The following is a 21,497-nucleotide window of genomic DNA, read 5'->3' on the forward strand; positions in this document are numbered from 1 at the left end:
CATATTAATACTGTCTAATATTTTAGATCCAACTTGTTTTTATATCCCATTTAATAACTGGTATTATTTAACTTTTTATAGTAAGAATTTATTTAAGATTCCTTAGGTGGTTACCAATTTCCAGTGTGCTGTTGACTGGCAAAAGCTGATTGTGTGTATCTCTTTCCAACTCTTCATTCAGTGACATTATGTTTGTAGTTTGAAGTTGGCCATGGTGGGAGTATTTATACAATAGAAATCAGTAAACAGTACAAATCTGGGCTTTTTTTTTCTTGGAAGAATCATTTGTTGACTATTTGCCAGTACATCACTGCCAGTATTCTTGTTTTTCATTTGTTTTTTCATCCAATCCTTTATTCTGGGTTAAATTTACTTATTACTAATTTATATTTTTATATTCTTTTAATGAAGGCAAATTATAAGTAAACTTTTGATCCTCATTTGAAAATGTACTTTATTCTTACTTTTTAAAATTTGAAGTATAGTTTATTTACAATGTAGAATTAGTTTCAAGTGTACAGCAAAGTAATTCAGTTATATAGAAATGTATATTTTTCAGATTATTTTCCAGTATAGGTTATTACAAGATATAGACTATAGTTCCCTGTGCTATATAGTAAATCCTTGCTTAGTTATTTTATGTATAGTAATTTATATCTGTTAATCCAAAACTCCTAATTTATCCCTTCCCACCCCTTTCCCCTTTGGTAACCATAAGTTTGTTTTCTATGTCTGTGAGTCTATTTCTTTTTCATAAATAAGTTCATCTGTATCATTTTTTTAGATTATACATATAAGTGATAGCATATGATATTTGTCTTTGACTTACTTCAGTTAATGTGATAATCTCTAGATCCATTCATGTTGCTGCAAATGACATTATTTCATTCTTTTTTATAGCTGAATAATATACCATTGTGTATGTGTATGTGTGTGTGTGTATATATATATATATATATATACATATATATTGCTTATCCATTCATCTGTCGATGGGCATTTAGGTTGCTTCCATGTCTTGGCTATTGTAAATAGTGCTGCTGTGAACACTGTGGTGCATGAATCATTTTGAATTAGAGTTTTTGTCTTTTCTGAGTATATGCCCAGGAGTGGGATTGCTGGATCATATGGTAACTCTATTTTTAATTTTTTAAGGAACCTCCATACTGTTCTCCACAGTGACTGAATCAATTTCTATTTCTGCTAACAGTGTATGAGGATTCCCTTTTCTCCACACCCTCTCTAGCACTTATTATTTGTAGACTTTTTGATGATGGCTGTTCTGGCTGGTGTGAGGTGATACCTCATTGTAGTTTTGATTTTGATATTCTCACTTTTTAATGATAGTTTATTTGACTATATAAACTACCATACTTATTTATTTTCCCTCAATACTTTGAAGATACTATTCCATTGTTTTCTAGACTCTGTACTGTTGTTGTTGAGACATCAACTATCTATTTAGTTGAGTTTCCTCTATAGATAATCTGTCCTTACTCTTTGTCTTTGGTGTTTGTACAGGTTGCGGATTGTTTGGCTCTAAGATTTATTCTTTTCTCTTCTTCTTGGTTGTTTTTGAAGAGGGCAGACCATTCAGGCTGAATTTCCTAGGCTCCCAAATCAGTTTTCTTCTGCCAGGCTTCATCCAGTGGGAATCACTGGTGATTGACTGAGAACAGGAGGAAAGGAGAAATTTAAAAATGTCTCCTTTGTCAGCCTGGGTGACATTTCCAAACACTGCTACATCTCTGTAGTGGACCCAACTCCTGATGAACCAGTTCACCAGCACTCCCTATTTTACCCCTCTGTCCCTTGCCATTGCTAATTTCTGGGTTGTGTCATCATACCTTGGTTCACTTATCAGCCTCTTCTGCATACTTTATATTGCCTCATTTTAAACACTGTGAGTGGTTTATGTTTCCTTGATTGGATCATGAGTGATACAGTGTTCTAGATTTCATTATAACATCTCCAGATTTGGATTTATTTTTATTTATTATTTTTGGGACTTGCTTTATGTATCTGATGTTCCATGTCTTTCTCAATTCTGGAAAAGATCCATTATTGCTTCAGATATTGCCTTTTTGTCTTTATTTTCTCATTCTCATATACTTTTTAGACATGTTAAATCTTTTTATTCTGTTCTTCATATTTCTTAATCTCTTTTTTATATTTTCCACCTTTCTCTTTTTCTTCTGGGTAAATTCCTTAGAAGTATCTTTCATTTCAGTAATTCTTCCCTTATCTGCATCTAATGTGATGTAGCCTCGTTTCAGATGCAAACTTTAATACAAATTTCATTCCTTTAAATCTCTTTGGTTTTTATCAAATCTGCTTTTCCATGTTTTTTCTGCTTATTTTTGCCTCTTTCTTTTAAAATTTTTATCATTTTAAATATTTTGTCCCACTGAAGTCTGAGATTAATATTCTCTTACTTCAATTCTTAAGACTATGCCCTCCTTATTCATTTTCTAACTTAATGCTTATATTTGATGTAAAGCCCTTTTGCGTCTGCTGACTCCTTTATGAAAAAGCCTTTCCTTATGTGTTTGATATCTTTGATATGTGAGCTCTTCTTAATTGAAGTTTGCTTTTCCTGTGAGACTCCCACATAATCTGGGTTGTTGAAGGTGTCCTGGTAGAGAGTGTTTTTTTTTTTTTTTTTTCTTTTTCTAGGTAGTCCAGGCATATTACTTGGTTGCCATTCTCTGTGGTTGTCATTATTGTAAACCTGCTTTTTGTCCCTGAAGCTTCCTGATTATTACTGAGTTGGATAATACCTCTGGCGTGTTGTATAACATCATAATAATGCCCTCTCTTTCACATCCCTTTTCTTCCTATCTTTCTGGAATTTTAATTTATTGTAAGATCAGACATTTTAAAGGTTTTGCTTGTGTATGCGTTTGTATATTTTCTGTTTTAAATGTGGTACCTCTATGTTTTAGCAGGAACATTCCTTTGTGAATTTAGCCTAACATTTTATAGAGGAGCCTACTCCTTCCAGAGGACCTTTTTACCATTCCTTTGGCTTTAATGCTTTTTCTCCGAGGTTATCTTCCTGACTCATTTTTGTATTTATTTCAGGTCTTTACCTAAATGTGATCATTCAATGATATCATCACTGGTCATACTATCTGAAATTTCAACCACATCTCCCCCATCCTAGAATTTATTTCTCCCTTCCTCGCTTTATTTTAATTCCTTAGCATGGACCATTATCTATCATTCTATGTATTCAACTTATTTTTCTTGCTTATTGTCAGTTGCCCACACAAAAACATAATCTCCGTGAGATCAGAAATTTTTATCTATTTTGTTCATTCCTATATTTTCACCACCTAGAATAATGACTGGCTCATAGTAAATACTCAATAAATATTTGTTTAATAATGGATGAAATATTCATTGTCTGTGTATTGTGTGCCTGTCCCTGAACTAGGTGGTGATGATACAAAGGAAAGAAAAATAGACAAGATTCCAGCCCTCATGAAGATGACTGCCTTACAGAGAGCATAGATAGACTTAAAAATCACTGTATCACCACAAGTGGACAAAGGTTATGAATTCAAATGCACTCTTTTAATGAACTTATTGGTACCAGGTGGGCATTCCTTGAGGTTGCCCACCATGAGGTTGCATGGTGCTTACTTCTGGTATGCAATGTATCTAAGACCTCTTATTCTCTTTCTTTATCTAAGAACAGACCAAAGAATACACACACACACACACACACACACACACACACACACACAGACTAGAAAGATAATGATTTAGCCAGAAAACAATCTTAATGAGGGAGCTGAAGTAGTTTGACTACAGTAGTAAGGAAATGAAAGTAAGCACGAAAAAAGAATTTCCAATAAAGTTTTCATGATAGCCAGTTTCTCTTCCAATCTTGGTAGCCACTGTATGATGATCACAAAATGCAAAGAAAGGGCCTAACTCTACATTCTGATGCCTTGTGATTGTACCTAAAGAGCTAGTACACATTTGGCTTTTATAACTCTGCAGGTAGTACACAGAGGAGGATATGCTATTACCTTATCACAGTAAATAATAAAGTTCATGGCTATATTTACACAGGCTGAGTTTCCAGTATGTGAACTCAAGTGAAGAATGTTAAATCTCTAATATGTGTTTAATGTACATTTCAGTTGATTTTTCTCCTAACTATAGTGGTAACAATTATTTTATATGTGGGGAAGGCTGTGTCACCTAAGAAAAAGCTAATAGATTTTTTTGGCAATTTTTCTATCATGTTAAAATGTCTTTCCATTTCTAACTGCTGTTATGTTCTTACTGCTCTGTCTTATGCTTTTTTTTACTTATTGTCTCTCATATCTACTTACTTTTGTTTTGCCTTTGAATCCTTTTTCTTTCATTTTTCTCTACCCAAAATGTCTGCTCCTGAGCTTTTAGTCAAATCATATCTCTATTTTGCTGCAGACACTGGCTGGCCAACACAAAAGAACTAATTTGTAGTAAGCCCCTTCTCCTAAATACCATGAATTATACTAGTAGTTGCTTTCATATATACAATCTCATTTAGTCACCATTAAAAACTCTGCGTGTTAGATAAAAGGCCCCCATTTTAAATAAGATGAAACTGAGTATTTAGGGAGATTATGTAAGTTCCCCTAGGATACACACTGAGTAAGCTGGAATTCAAACCCTAAACTTCTAATTGGAAATGGTTCCATTGCTTCGTCTAGACATTGTGCCTACAGCCTACCTAGTATTGCTTTTGAAGTTTTCCGGACTTGCCATTGATTGAACAGAATTTATAATAAAAGAGTACCTACAGCATCAAGTCTTCCATGTGACAGATAGACTTGGAATGTAGAGCAAATAACAGTAGGGGTAGCTGTTACCTATCTAATTTTACAGCCTCTTTTGATTGAAAACTGCTGCTCCAAACCTCATATTTACTCATCTGACCAATACTTATTGAGTGTTTATTGTGTGTCAGGCACTAAACCAGACCCTGGATATAGAGTGCTGAACAAAATAATGTGGCCTCTATGGAGTGTACAGCCTAGTGAGGGAGAGAGAGAATAAACAAATAAACCAATAACCACATGGATAATTCAAACTGTAATGAATTCCACAAAAGAATAAAATAATGGTTGAATCTGTCTCAGGAACAGTAGTCAGATCTAGCCTCTCAGAGACTTAGAAGAACCACACAATCAGTTAGGAACTGCAGAACTCTTTGAGGGAACTCTGTGTCTCAACTTCTACCGTACCAGGTGTCTGCTAAAGAGCGAGATTTGGATGACTCCTATCCACCCTGGGGCCAAACCAACCAGGCTTTCTAATCTGTTGTTAACATTTGAAACTCAGATTCTGATCATCTAGTTTTGTACTGATTAAGAGGACAAGTAAGAGGGAAAACTAAAAGAAAAGAGGTTGGAAGATTAGTCCTTTAAAGATTGAAAAATAATTTGTTTAGGAATGCAATTCTTTAATTTTTCAATGCATTGTGAATTTTCTTAATCATCAGGAATAGATGATAACACAATTCAGTCAACATTCCTTTACCCAATATTTAACCCATACCTACTATTTATCCATTAGGTACTGTACTAGGGACTAATGACATAATGGTGAATAAGACAAAACCTCTGTTCCTATGTTTACAGTCTTATGTGAAAGACAATTACAATGCAGTGTGATGATTATTATGACAAGATTAAGCACAGGACATCAGATTCTGGAGGAGGTAATATTTAAATTAAGACTCCAGGAATGTGTACAAGCTAGTCAGTAGAATTTTCACATTCATAAGAATAAATCCTTTCCATAGTCGTAGCTTCAGGTTGTGAATATTTTGAAAATATTATTCTTGACATTTATCTAAATTCCAATTTTGTTAATTTTCTTTACTAGATCCTAAACTTTAAGGTAAGAAGTTAAGTTTTTAAAAATCATCTATTAAAAAACTATTTTCTCTTTAATACACTCTGAAGTGTGACTTATAAGATAGAGTTATTAACATTTAGTGTATTGTGGATCAGGTTTCTACTGGAGAGTTCAAATTCATCATGTTTATACATAAAACTTGATATTAAATTGTTTCATTTTAAATGGTAGCCAATAGTCATAGAAAATTTAAATATAGAATTATTTTATAAGCTTAGCTTTTCATACATTCTGTAGCTTTATTAGAGCTGGTCTAACCTAAGGTCTAGGCAGACCAACTGTGCCCTTGGGTTAACGGGTGTTTATCATATGATTTCCTTTTCCTTCCTTATTGCCCTTTATCTGTTTCCAGTTCACAGGGTTGATAAATAGATAACTGTTGCCTCTCTTTCTTCCTGTTTCTGATAGGGCTAACTCTAACTCTGTAACTTACAAAAATAAGCATAACTAAAGTTTTTCAAGCCTACTTTTAAAATTATAATTTCTCTTAATCTTCATAGACTTTCTGTTCAGATAAACTCCAGAAGTTAGGGCACCTCAACTTAAAAAAAAGTAAATTGTCTTTATTGATCATTAAAATCTATATTTTATAATAATATAATAATGATAGAGCACCCAGATTAGTTGTGGGTCTGGAAGAAGTAAACACATAGTAAATAAAAGTATTTTGGATTACATAGTGTCTTTTCTCAAAATAGGTAAAATTTAAAATATAAAGCACTAAATATTCCTAAGAATGCTTAGTCATGGGGGAAATGTTTTTTAGTCTAAATTTAGGTTCAGAGCTCTTTTATGGAGCCATTGCTCCTGCAGACCCAGCCGAGGCCCTTTTCAGTGTCCTAAGTGAATTAGGTATTAGATTTATTAATGCCTCAGGCCCATCCAGTATGAAGGGAAGATAAACTTTCTTGCACTTCACAACATATAGTTGGACCTATTCAGTTCCCACTGGGGAACACAGCTGTGCCAACCTAGAAGTAAAAAGAACTTTAAAAAAATCCTCTATAGTATATCTCCATCTGGAATGGTACTGATAGTACCTTCACCCTCATATGACCCAGACAATTCTAGGGATTATATAAACTGCAGTGGATTCTAAAGATACCATGTAACAATTCTGAATTTGTGCTGTCCTCCAAATCAAAACAGAAATAAGGTCTAGAACAACATCAGTATGTATTCATTTGTGTATTTCAAGCCCTGAGAGAAAAACCCACTGTGATATTTTTTTACTTATATTTGCAAACATTGTGTTATATGTGAGCTCAGGTCATTTGCAGGGTCTCTTTAGAATACATAAAAAAGTGATACTGCTCACGTGTGCTCGTTAAGGAGTCTACAACACCTGGTCCTGATTCCAGTTGCATAATTATGTTCACTTTTGTCCTTATATTTCCATTTCCTGATTGTTTCAATTAGGTATAGACAATGATCTTTCATTTTTCATTCAGGAAAATGGGCAGTATTGCTGCACGTATTACTTAGATCCTACTGCCTTCCCCTTCAGTGATAGAAATGGTGCTTTAAAATGCAGGTTAGGGTTGCTTATCCTGGCTGTTAATATTGTTATAGTGTTTCCTGATTCAGAGATGCTCTGTGAACATCCAGCACATGACTGGCTCTTGGATGAGCTGTGGAATATAGAGTGATATCCTGAGCAAGTTGTCTTTCTATCTCCTTCCTCCTTCGTTAGCTTAGCTCTTTAGCTTAAAGGTACAGACATCCCCTCTTTTTCTCATACAACTACGACAGTACTAATAGCTTCTGTTCAGCAAAGTTTACTTTATAGCAGGTACTGTGCTAGTTCCTTTACATGCCTATAACATGCAGTAGGCACAAACAATCCTATAGGGTAGGTAACATGATCATCATTTTACAGACAGGGAAAATGTAACTCACTCAAGATCACACAATTGAAAAGAGAGATCTAGAACTTGAAACCAGGTTTCTCTGATTGCAAAAGCTAATCACTTAACCACCACCCTACCTCATATAACTCTGCTGCTGTCTCCAACCCACAGATCATTGATCACTTGAATAGCTTCTCTTACCGCTTGGCACTGCCTCAAACAGGCTGACCCCATTGACTGAACCTCAGAACCATCGTGTGACACTAGCTTCAGAGAGGCAAATGCTGGTTATGGGTTACAGGCCACCAGGAAACTGAACTGTCATTGAGAGAAACTCTGTGCTGCATTATTTTATCTGCACAACAAAAATGGTTCACATCCACCACCACCGTCACCACCACCACCCCCTTTGGTTCTTAGAGATCCCCTCAGCACTCGTCTATCCACCCTTACCTTCTTTTCTTTCCCTGGAGGTGGTGTTATAGCAGCGTCTTTGGCAAGGTTAGCAAGTAATTCATTTATTTACTTTGGTTGACAATAAATAACTATATCCTGTTAATAACTGTGCATATGTTTATGTGGCTTTAGGTAATCTGAGACAATCTTATGCATCTGGTATCTGAGATTGACTCAGTATTCTTTCATACCTGGTTTCCTATTATATAACTCTATTAATAAACAGTAGACTACATACGGATAAAAAATACATACTTATAGTAATTTATTAGGGCATTTTATAAGTGATACACATTCACGTACTTAAGAATTTTGTTGAGTGTTATGTAAATATCCGTTTTTGCTCAATAATACAAAAAAAAAAAAAACCTGATATGTGTTTTCTTAGTTTAAAGTGCACAGATCTGTCACAAATGCCTTAAGCTGTATGTATTGTGTTTACATCTTTATGTGAGCTGTATGTACATATTTTTTGTTTAGTTTTTTGTTGTTTGTTTTTTAAGACTATTTTTTTAGATCAGTTTTGGATTCACAGCAAAATTAATAGGAAGGTATTATGTACATACTTTTCAGCACTTTTTTATTTTTTTTAATCTTTTTTTTTTAATTAAAAAAAAAATTTTTTTTTTTTGGCTGCGTTGGGTCTCCGTTGCTGCGCGTAGGCTTTCTCTACTCACAGCAAGCGGGGGCTACTCTTCGTTGCTGCACACGGGCTTCTCATTGCAGTGGCTTCTCTCGTTGCGGAGCACGGGCTCTAGGCGCACTGGCTTCAGTAGTTGCAGCGTGCGGGCTCAGTAGTTGTGGCGCATGGGCTTATTTGCTCCGCGGCATGTGGGATCTTCCCAGATCGAACCCATGTCCCCTGTATTGGCAGGCGGATTCTTAACCACTGTGCCACCAGGGAAGCCCAGCACTTTTAAATTGTTAGTTCTATGAAGGTAAGATGTTTCCTAATTTGTCTTTTAGAATATCATAATGCTGAACAACACTTTGAATGCAATAGATGCTCACTATATACTGTTGACTTATTGAACAAATTAGTTTGTAATAGGTTGAACAGATTTGTAGTCCTAAATTGTTCTTGCCATCATTTCACTCTGCATAATTAAGGAAGTTTTACTAAGACAATTAAAAATGTGTTATTGAATTACTGGTTTAGATTCTAAAGCAGTGGGATAAAAGAGACCCTGGCTATACCCCTATGAGGAACCAGTAAGGATGAGTTTCTCACTGTAGGTATACTTAGTGGATTTTATGCGTGACTGAATTAATTTATTTTACTTACGAAGGTTAGATTTATCACTTCCATATGGCACTCTAAAACATTTTTCCCTTACCCCCCCGACAACTAATATTTTTCTTATTATAAAAGTAATGTTTATCATAGAGATTAACTATATATGAAAGTAAAAAGAAAAAATTAAAAACATGCATAATCTTATTATCCAGATATAATCACTCAATATTTTTGTGTGTTCTTTGTAGTTTTTTTTCTCTCAGCTGCACAATTTCATTATGTCCATTCAGTTGGTACTCTATATATTTATAAAACATTATAGTACCACAAGCTACCTTGTGGATTGTTTAAAAATATTTCTTTATATGGATGTGCTATGCTTTATTTATTTTTCTACTGTTGGACATTTAGGTTAGTTTCAGTTTTTCGCTATCATACAAATTACCTTTTTAACATAAATCTCTGTTGGTTTTCAGTTATGTAAGATACATTCCTAGAATTAAAACTACTGAGTAAAGATTCTGAACTTTAAGTTCTTGATCATATTACTCAATAGTTTTCCTGAAAATTTTTAGCAATTCACACTCCTATCAGAAGTGTATGACGAAGTGTTTCATTGAGTCATCATCAAAATTATTTCTTCTACACACTTTTAAGCAAGTATTATCAACTAGATATAATGACTTTAATATGTTACTATCATCAACTATGTTCAGAAGTATATAAAATAAGTATTTTAGTTTGCTTTCAGAGAGAATTATGAAATATGTTTAAGGGTCACAGTAGTTCAGAGGCTACATTTTGCAATACAGTTTCCACTTACATGCAAATATTTTTCGGGTCTAATTGTGAACTGTGCATACTTTGTTTAAGCTGGACTTCTTTATCAATACCTACTTCATTGGCAGTTATCTCAAAGAGTGTTACGTCAAGGCATCACATCTAGTGTGGCTTTAGCATTCTCTCTTGTAGTGATCAATATCATTTCTATTTGCTGTTGTAATTTGAAGTTAATGAACATAGAGTTTACTTTTATTTAATTATGCATTTTTGTGGAGCTCTACAAAAGCATCTTTCTTCCACACAAATCCAAACTGAGTGGAGATGAATCTGAGTGGTTTCATTTTATAGAATGGCAGTCATATTTGTATTAGGAAAGCAATAGCCTTGGAAGAATACCAAAGAAAAAAACCATTTTTAAATGTTTGTCTCATTCTCTAGTGAAAGCATTTTCCTTTCAGAGGCCATGGTACTTGTTTTTGATCACACTGCTCCGGGATGCTCTGTGTGTATATAGTTCACACATGAATTTAGGGTGAACTGAGATATCATATGGGGAAAATATAGATATAAAATAACCCACCTATTTAAGAACTGCAGTTTTTTCTACTTCTCTGAAGAAATTGTCTCAGCATAAATAGTGGCTGCACTTAGAAAATAATTTTTACTTAAAAAATATATTTGTTTTACATTTCAGAGTACCTGATAAATTGCAAGTCTGTTTGTGCCCCATAGCTGCACAGGTACGTATATGAATTACCTATAGTTATATTAATCTGTATATTAACTGGCAAGTTATTAAAATTTGGGGTATTAAAATTGCTTACAGATTTCATAATGTGAAAATTAATTTTTGAGTACTTACAAATATTGACAGCGTCAAAGGATAGTACATTTTACACATACCTTGCATTTCACTCTATTGTAAGAATCAAATAAACATTTCTAAGATTTGATGAAGCAGAATAATTTTAATTACAAAGCATTCATCTTGTGGAGAGATTAGAGAGTGTTTTATGGAACAGTACTATTAAAGCAACTCCTGACGTGCAGTCAGAGACTATTGCAAAACCACTGTTTTTGACACTGTTGTTTTATTTTCAAACTTTTTGTGCTGCTTTTTATTTTCTGTGGTGGTTGCTTTAGGTAAGGAGTAGTTGCAGATGTCTGCTTCACTGTCTCAAGCACTAGAGTAACGGGAAAAAAATGTTTGCACCTGTTTAAAAATCTCAACTGTGTGGTGTTGTGGTTCCTGGGCAACAGGCAGGAATTCTCAAAAGCTTGGTTGCACCTGCTCAGTTGTTGCTTGCAGCTGTGTCGTAAGATTGAGCGCACAGAGAAGCTTGTTAGCAGTTTGCTTGTGCTGTTACGTATTTTGTGTACTTTGAGTTTGAAAGATTCTTACTTGATGTAGACCTTGAACTATTACATTGGTTTATTATAAAACTCACTGATTTTAGCTCCCAAATATTTTATCCAAATTCTTCGTTCTCAGTCTCAAATATTTTTTTAGCAGCTATTGACTGCCCTAGATAATGTTTATGTTAACTTCTTTAAAGGATACCTGGAGAGAGTGGATCTCTCAAGATAACTGGGTTGATAATAATTTTTGTCCTCATAGAGACACTTTCTGTTTGGCTCAGTTTCACTATGTTGGCAACCCCACTATGTGAGGCTGGATGTAGTTATTGATCCATTTAGCTGAACAGATTTGAAAGCATTTGGCTATTAGTGGACACATGGGGCATATTCAGAAAATTTAAGTGTATATTGTAAGATGATTTCTTGATTTGTGCATGTGCCTCTGTTGCAGTAGGGTGGAAATGAGAGAAAAAAAAAAGCAACAATTAAATAATAATCTTAGAAAAGGGGCTAAAATCCAGATGTAAATTTTAAGGCTGGAATATCATCCTTTATTTCTGTCAAATCCTAGTCATCTGATATTTTTCCCTAAGTGTTGCTGTTAGTGATGTTAAGTTTCTTTTGGGTAATAACTCTATATATTTTCTGACAAATATCTGTATTTTTAATAAAGACAAGCTACTACAGAGTATATCTTATACTAGTTAAGTAAAGTTCTATAAATATAATATAAAAAGTGGGAACTCAGGTCTTCCCTGGTGGTCCAGTGGGTAAGACTAGGCATTCCCAATGCAGGGGGCCCGGGTTCCATCCCTGGTCCGGGAATTAGATCCCGCATGCATGCCGCAACTAAAAGATCCCGTGTGCTGCAACTACGACCCGGCACAGACAAAATAAATAAATAAATAATTTTTTTTAAAGTCGCAACTCAATAAACAAAGTATTTAATTGAATAATTTATTTGGTTGTACCCAATTCCCAGTATTGAAAACTTACTCTAATAACCTGCATTATTCTTCCTAAAAATGCTTCAGTAAAAAAATGCTAAGGAGTTTCCATCAGTATTTAGTAACATAAAATCTTAGAGCTTGTGTATCTTCTCCTTTTATTGACCCATTTAAATCTGTTTTTTTTAAACTACCATAATATGAATTTAACTGACCTCTTTGGGAGTAGGAAACATCGGTACTGAGCTAAATATACGGTTGTCCACAGACTCTTAATACAATGCCTTGTACATAGTAGGTGGTCAGTAAATGTTGAATGAATGCATGTATGAATAAAACATGTCTGGAGGGATAAAGAGTCCTAGAAACTTGTTACTTGTTGTATATTGTGGATGGTCCTGATGGACTTCCTTCAGTTCTCATACTGCTGATGAGACGGAGATGAGAATACTGATAAATTCTGTCCTTAAAATGAGAAATGAATATGTAAGAATTGATCCTCGTCACAATCAAGAATTGCCATAACACTATTTGCAATGTGCTTTGTATTCATTTTGCTGACTATGAGAAAGTCTTTTTTTTTTTTTACAGTAAGAAAGGGAGTGGGTCTTAGAATTTCTTGAGCCCTGGGGACCTGGCCAGTCCCCCCGGGTCTAGAAAATATTTTTTTTTCCCCCACTCTTATTTATTTATTTATTTATTATTTTTAACATCTTTATTGGAGTATAATTGCTTTACAATGGTGTGTTAGTTTCTGCTTGGTGCTTTCTGACCACCTAGAGGGGTGGGATAGGGAGGGCAGGAGGGAGATGCAAGAGGGAGGAGATATGGGGATATATATATATATGTATAGCTGATTCACTTTGTTATAAAAAAGGGAAAAGTCTTTATATTATCCCTATTTTATGCACAATGCTGAGGCATTCAATGACTAAGTCACTTGTCACCTTGGAAATATTTTCAGTATAGGAATAAATAAATCTCTGTGTTATGTGAGCAGTGCCATGAGTTTCCTGAGCAATCACTTTCTCCCCCAAACCCCCTACCCCCACCCTAACTCTATCTCATTGAAAACACAAAAATAAGCTGTGTGTTGACTTATGGCCTGGTAATATTAGATCATATTAAAAAAATTCTGTTTTGCTAAACAGAAGTAATGGGCCTTGTGTTTGCTGTATACATGTTTATAATTATGGTTTCTATTATTTATTGAATTCTAACTGTAAATAAGTAGATATGAAGCCAAGCAGAGGTAGAGTCAAAATAGTGTGAGTTACGACCTGCTTTAGATAGACCCCTCTCAAGTTCCATTTTGTATGGCATGAGGCAGTCACATAACAACGGCAGAGGTAGCAAAGTGAGCCAGTATCTATTGCATCAAAACATCTTGTTTAGACTTCTCAAATTTTAGTACCACTGGTTGATGATATTCATGGGTACTATTAAGCTTGGAAGTATCTTTCCTCTGGGAACAGTTTTTCTTTCACCTTAGTTTACACCGGTGGGTGAGAGGCCAATATCAGGGACATTATTTTTTTTTCCAGAAACTTAGTTTGGTAGAATCAACTATATCCTCTGTTAGGCTAACATTAGAAATTAAGAGATGAACCAAGAACATGTATTAGCTAGAATACTAAACCAGATGATAGCAAATGCTTCAGTGACTTGTACGAGAAATTACAGTATGGAATACCCAGGAGGGAGAAATCACCTAGGATTCCTGAGCATAAATGCAGATTTCCCTGTGATTTCAGGGTTAAAGAAATAAAGGAAGAAAATCAATATTTATTGAGAACATAGCATGTCTAGATATAATTTCTTTCTTTCTCCCCTTCTTTTCCTCCCTCCCTTCCTCATTTCCTTCCTTACTTTTATTCCACACAATAATGAATACCTACTATTTGCTAGACCCTGAGCTAGGCTAAATAGATAAAGTCTTTGCCCTCAAAGAGCATACAGGCTAGTAGGAAACAAAAATATGTCAGCAGAACTCCTTTTGTCTTCACCACTTATTATTAGTATGGACCCAGACAAGTTACCTAATTTTTCTGTTCCTTTGTTACTTCTTTGGAAAATTGGAAAAATAATAGTATCTACCTTATGTATTGCTGTGTTGAGTTAAATATAACATAATACACGTACAATTCACGTGTACGTGGACACGTACAGTCCAGTGGTTAGCATGTAGCAAGTGCTCAATAAATCTTAGCTATACTACTTTTATTTCTAGCACCACCACCACCACTACTACAATTTAGATGCTGAAGAAAGACCCTCTACTTGCCCGAGAGCAGGTACCCTGGTCTGGACACTGTCACATTGATTGTCGTAAAGGTTCTCTCTAGTTACCTCTGCTTCTAGGGATTTAGAAGAAGTCCTAAAAATCACATAGTGTTAGAACTTGAAGGGACCTTAATGGTCAACTATTTAATATCTTTGTTTTATCCATGGTGAGAAAATAAGCTCAGAAAAGTTTATGTACTTGTCAGGGTTATACAGTATAGTAGGTGAGAGATGTAAGAATTTGAAACCAAAACTCAGGATTCTTGGTCTAGTGTAAGATACCTCATATAGAAAAATATTAGCGTTAATTTTTTTTCTACTAGTGATTGGAGAGTTGATTCCTTATCTCCAGGAAGTAAATGGACTATATCAAGTTGTTGGAATACTAACCACAAGACAAGCTATCACTGCAGTGAATCTAAAAGACCTTCAGGTTTTCTCATAAAGGGGTTAATTTCATCTAAATTGATTGAAGCCTTTTAGTTTGTGTTTGTGAATAACTGGTTTCTCCTTAAGGAGAATAAACTGAGTCAAGTTTACCAGGACATCTACTATCTCAGTGACTTCAGATGATTTAAAGGAGACTGCGGATACCTTAAATAAATCAGCATCTTAAAAGTCAGTGATATGTTAGGGTATCTGGATTCTAAATCTCTTGCCTGACTTTGAACTTAGGAGCTTTGACGTTCAAATGACCTTCACTGAATTCCAGTTCCACAGTTCAGTAGCTGTGTGACCTGATCGAGGTTGTCTAACCTTGCTAACACTCGAGTTTTCTTATCTAAAATTTGGTGGTAACAATGTCTACCTTTTCAACGATAGATGTGAAGATTAAAGTCGATTAGGTATACAAAATACTTTATTTAGTGCATAATACACACTAGTATTTCATAAATATTCTTTTCTCTCCCCTTGTTAAAATATAAAAGTTGTTATGATAGGCAGTATAGGAATTTGGAGGAAGTATAGGATTCACTCATTAAGAAAGTTAATTTTGGCAAAGTTATGCCTTTGATGATTGCAGTTGAGTATCTCAGTTCATCTTGGTTAGAGTCACCATTTCTTTTTTCTTTTTTTAATAAATTTATGTATGTATGTATGTATGTATGTATGTTTCGCTGCGTTGGGTCTTCATCGCTGCACGCGGGCTTTCTCTAGTTGTGACGAGCGAGGGCTACTCTTCGTTGCGGTGTGTGGGCTTCTCATTGTGGTGGCTTCTCTTTGTTGTGGAGCACGGGCTCTAGGTGCACGGGCTTCAGTAGTTGTGGCTCGCAGGCTCTAGAGCGCAGGCTCAGTAGTTGTGGCGCACGGGCTTAGCTGCTCTGCGGCATGTGGGATCTTCCCGGACCAGGGATCAAACCCGTGTCCCTTGCACTGGCAGGCAGATTCTTAACCACTGCACCACCAGGCAAGTCCCAGACTCACCATTTCTAACTGAACATGCTACATGTCTGTAGAAGCTGGGGCTGTTTAAAGAAAAGCTCAAGATGAAGATAATCACATCCACTTAAATGTCTGTTGATTATGGAAGTGTGCCTTTCAATGAAAGGGCTGCTAATACAACTCCTGGGCAACTTCACCCCTCTTTTGAAAGTCAGATACCCTTAAAACTAATCTCGTAAACAATGAAGAACCCATACTTGCTAATTAAACCATGTACTCTTACATGCATCCTAGTGAACTGAAGGTGGTTCTGTTGGCAAGGTTTTCACAATCTAAGCAGCCACAGGTTTAGTGAGCAGAGTTGGCAATGAGTAAAGGCTTTATAAGGCTTTCTTTTTCTCTCAAAAAGGAAATTTGTGTAGTAAAATGTCTTGATAAGAAAAGTGGATTTGTGAATTTGTATGTATGATTTTCCCTTATCTCTAATAAAAACTAGATAATCTTAATTATAGTAAACAAGTTGGTTTTTTTTTTCCCCCTACCAGGCTCTTTATATTGCAGCAGTATCTTCCTGAACAGCAATCAGAAAAGAAATAAGGGAAAAGGCACTAGATAATATATGAAATAGACCATTATTCAGTAGAGTTAATAAAGTTGACTTGCCTATTGTCAAGTGTACAGTTTTGACTATGATGAGTCAAGGTAAACCTTAATGCTTAAGGAAATTTTTATTTAGTTGGGTATTAGTTTGCTAGGGCTGCTGTTAACAAAGTATCACAAACTGGGCAGCTTAAACAATAGAAGTTTTCTCACTCTGGAAGCCTGAGATCAAAGTTTTGGCAGAGTTGGTTCTTTCTGAGGGCTGTGAGGGAAAGATCTGTTCTAGGCCTCTCTCCTTGGCTTGTAGATGTCCATCTTCTCCCAATGTCTCTTCACGTTGTCTTCTCTCTATGCATATCTGTCTCTGTGCCTAAATTTCCCTTTTTTATAAGGATATCAGTCATCTTGGATTAGAGCCTTCAATTATTATCTCATTTTAACTTGGTTACTTCCTAAAGACCCTATCTGCAAATAAGGTCACATTTTGAGGTACTGGAGTTAGGACTCTAACATATATTTTTTTTTGGGGGGGCCATGATTCAACTCATAACAGTTGGGTTAAAATAGTTAACATTTACTGAGTGACTTTTATATTCCAGAGGGATGTTTGTATATATATTATTATTGATAATCTTTACAACAATCTATTAGGTAGATGTTATTTTCCCCATTTTACAGGTGAAAAAGAACTTACACTCAGAAAGAATAAGCAATTTGTCCAAATTTGTCCAATTTTCCAAATTTATCATACAGCCAGTAAATGTTAAACGCTAGTATTTGAACCCAGAATTCAATTCTGCCTTTTTAATGGGTAAGTTTCATAACAACTCAGTCAAAAGCCCCCAAAATACTTCGAGCATTTAACGTTTATTTTATTTTTTGGGCATTAGAGCTTGTGCCAAAGGACATTTTATCCATCAAAAAATGGTGCATTATTCTATCGTATAAATGCCCAACATTGACTGCCTACATCTTCACTCCTGAATTTTTTGCTGACACTTGTCTTTGAAGGCTTAGTGTTTTAGCTCTTCTGCACCTGATGAAGCTTTCGGACAGGATGGAGTCTGAACATGAACTGCGTGGGTTGATTCTGGCCCCAGTTTGTGTGGATGGCATTGAGAGCCAAGTCATGCTCAGAGTCTGCTTCTCAACACATGTGTACTCTGCTCTCCTTCTCTTTCTCTCGCTCCTCTCTTTCATCTTTGTTTTCAGTCTTAACAGGTAGTTTGTGATTTTTTTTCCTTTTTTACAATCCCTGCCATGAGTTATTCCTTGAAAGGGAGTAAGTGTAAAGAATAACAAAATAAGAAATATCTCTGCTACATGAAAGCCAGTGCTGCCATAGGTATTTACTATAAACTGGTCACAGCCTTGTTGTTACTCATTCACACTGAGGAGCAAGGGGCATTGTGCACCTTATTTTAAGTTTTCTATCTTACCATTGGAACAGTTTGTTCTCACTTTGAAGTTTTAAAGCAGACTTGCTCATGACCCAATTTCACTAATAATTGTCTTAAGTAACCCTTGTACTCATTTATAAGACTTTTTTCCATCCACTGTCTGTCTAGCCTGGTTTAAAAGTTTTATATATGTACTTTTAAAAAATTGATTAGCTGGAGAACTGCCCATTCCTCTGTGCTGTATAATAAGGATTTAAAAACTGCACACTGGATTCTGTATAGTGTAATTAAAACTGACCCACATTTGGACCTGAGTACACCAGGACTTAGCCAGACTTGCCATGAGCTGAGTTCTGGTGGCAGATGGAAACTAATGAGGACACACTCCACTCCAGAATTTCCCAGCTGCTTGGCCCCTTTTTGTACAAACAAGGTTTGGAGCGAAGTCCGGATCCCAAGAGCATGTTCTGTAAATGTGCTGTACCCAATGATTTGGGAAATGTTATCACAAAATCAGGCTGTTTCAAAGTATCCTTAAGACCTCAGCTACTCTCAGATTTTAGACATGAAAATTCAAAGAGACATTTTATGCTCTCTCCAACCAATTTTTAATTTTAAAGTGAATTAAAATCACATTCCCCCTCCCTCCCACTCCGGTCTTTTTTCCTGTGCCTGGCGATAGAATGATCACTTTTATCCAAACGTGGAGATTTGCAGGTGGTTGTCTCAGGATAGACTAGGTCTCCTTGCAACCTACGGATCTCTTCAACTGGTTTGATGTCCTGGGACTATTCAGGCAGATGTAATTGAATCAGTTTGAAGCAGCTGTAGCTGGCATGTGGTCTCTCAGATTGCTAGCACCTGCTTGTTTTTTTGCAACTCACTAGAGTGAAAGAAGTGCCAAAACCAGCATTGGTCTTGGAGCAGATAAAGCACTTCAAATGCTATATTCCATTCTCCTTCCAGTCTAGCCATATCACCATTGGTGCCTGAATTAATAAAGCCCCTTTTCATGATTATGTCTGAGGTAAACTTTTCCTTCTCATTCTTCTCAGTGTTGAGATCCTGACAGTATTGACCATGCTAGTCCAAAAATATAAGGGAGTATAACGGTGATCAGGTGGCTTTGGGGCTCTCTTATCATTAGACAACTGGGTAGCCTGTGGTTTGCAGAATCATTCAGATGAACGTACCAAATTCATTTGCTGTTCCAGCACAGTCTTATTGGCACAGAGAATGAGCAGTTAATGTATAACAAACTGTGAACTGTTATGGAATATAATAAATACATTTGCTTAGCAGGAGGGAATATAAAATGGAGCTATTTCTCTAATGTAACTCTAAACTAATCGACATGGATTTCTTCAACACTTACTAGGTGCAAAAAGATGCAGGCTACTAAAAAAGGGATAAAAATTCTAGGACCTACTAAATACATAAAACATATTTTAAATATTTAGAATTTTTTTAAACGGCTTAAATCCATTTTTAAAATGCTTATTTTCTTTATCTTCTGTTTGTTCCATTATTGGAACAACATATTATTTGGCAGGCATATATTTCATTCTTAAATATTACCAATCTACTGATGTTTAATTTGAACCTGGAGATGATAAAGACAACACATTTACCTAAAATTCACAGTTTATGTAGTAAAGTTTCCTTAAAAATGGTTTAATGTTGATAATCTTTTGAGATTATTGAGTTTATGAATAATAGTAATGAGAGTGAATTCTAAAAAAAGTCATTTTGTTATCATCAGCAGATTTTGCAAGGCATGACTGGATGCTATGGACATAAAAAAACTATATATGGTCTTTGACTCTAAGAATCTTATAGTATACTTGAAGGGACACGATATAAATTAAAGTAAGACACTCTCAGTATTAAATGCATGCTCTAGACCTGGATTTGGTAAAAAATAAATCCTATAAAAGTAAAAATATCAGCACTCTTGCTGTCAAATGAAGGCTCTAGACCCAATGTCCCCCTACTCCCCTTCATTGCCCATGAAGGACCTCACTAATCCATCATGGTTCTCTCTGCCACTAAACCAGAACTTCATCTAGGAATTCTCCTGAAGATGACACTTCAGCTAACCATTACAAATTGATGGCAGTTGATTTAAGATGAAACCCATCTGTCATCGCTGAACAAATCATTAAGTAAATATTAAAGATATTCAGTGGAAATAAGAGCTCAGTGAGCTGCAAGTAAAACACAGGACTTGAGCTAGGCCTTGAAATAACATGAAACATAGGACTTATTCACAGATTTATTGTGCACTTTAAATAGAACATTACACTTATCTAAAAAGAAATAAGAATTTAAGAAATACTCTATAACCTAGTCATTACTAATACTGCCGAATCATTTGCTTCTCAATAACAATTTTCTTTCATCTGTAACAATGATTTAATATTAATAATTTATAGAGTGTTTCATACCGATTCATTTTAAACATCACATTTTGTTTTATTCATTCATTCATTCATTTATTCAATGCAAATCATTCTAGCTATTGACATAACTATATTCATTCTCCACTTGATTATGTGGAAACCATAATCATCTACATCTTACTGAACTTATAAAGTCTTGGGAGACCAACGCCTCCTAAAACAATTCAAATATAAATAGGCTCATCTCTGAGTTGTAAGAACCATTTATTTCTACCTTTAGAATATTTGGTGACTAGAAGGTTGATCAGAAGATTGGCTAACTAATATATATTACCTGCAGAAACAATTTAGTTTACTAATAGTTAGTGATTAGTACACATCTCTTAGGTTAAAAAAAAATAATTGATGTTTGCCATTTCCTAGAAAGATAATCCCTTCAACAGTTCCTTCTTTGAACATGTAATGTTTAATGATGAATGCTTTTATCATCCTTATGATTTTGAGGGTCTTTAAGGAAATTTATCAAAATAATTTCTAATTTTCTAAGTATATGCATCCCTGTATTTTTAGGGTAAAAATGTGTGAATAAAGCTTTCATCTCTCAAAATATATTTTCTTTAAAGTATTTAAACTTTTCACATTATTTACTATTCTCATTTTTTGTTAAGAACATCAAAATAGGATTGTACTAAACATCATGGCTTTTTAAGATAAAAACATGTAAATGAGTTACAGTCTTCTGAATTTTGAGATTTAAGTAAGTATAGATGTATAATGATATGTACAGAAAAAAGTAGATAAGCTGAAAATTAACTAAAAATGTTGCTTTTATAATGTGTTAGTTTTATGTAGCAAATAGGGTAACTGAGTTCAAT

At 35.0% G+C, this 21,497-nt stretch overlaps 1 protein-coding gene across 1 annotated transcript in view; it reads left to right on the forward strand.

Annotated features, from left to right (window-relative positions):
• Positions 1-21,497, forward strand: part of ZBTB20 (zinc finger and BTB domain containing 20) — a 785,132-nt gene that overhangs the window by 226,835 nt on the left and 536,800 nt on the right. The window contains exon 4 of the mRNA XM_036849631.1: positions 10,943-10,988. The gene's annotated coding sequence lies outside the window, so the exon portion shown is untranslated. The remainder of the gene's footprint in view (positions 1-10,942; positions 10,989-21,497) is intronic.

The sequence above is a fragment of the Balaenoptera musculus genome, chromosome 4, assembly GCF_009873245.2.
Source record: "Balaenoptera musculus isolate JJ_BM4_2016_0621 chromosome 4, mBalMus1.pri.v3, whole genome shotgun sequence".
Lineage (NCBI taxonomy): Eukaryota > Metazoa > Chordata > Mammalia > Artiodactyla > Balaenopteridae > Balaenoptera > Balaenoptera musculus.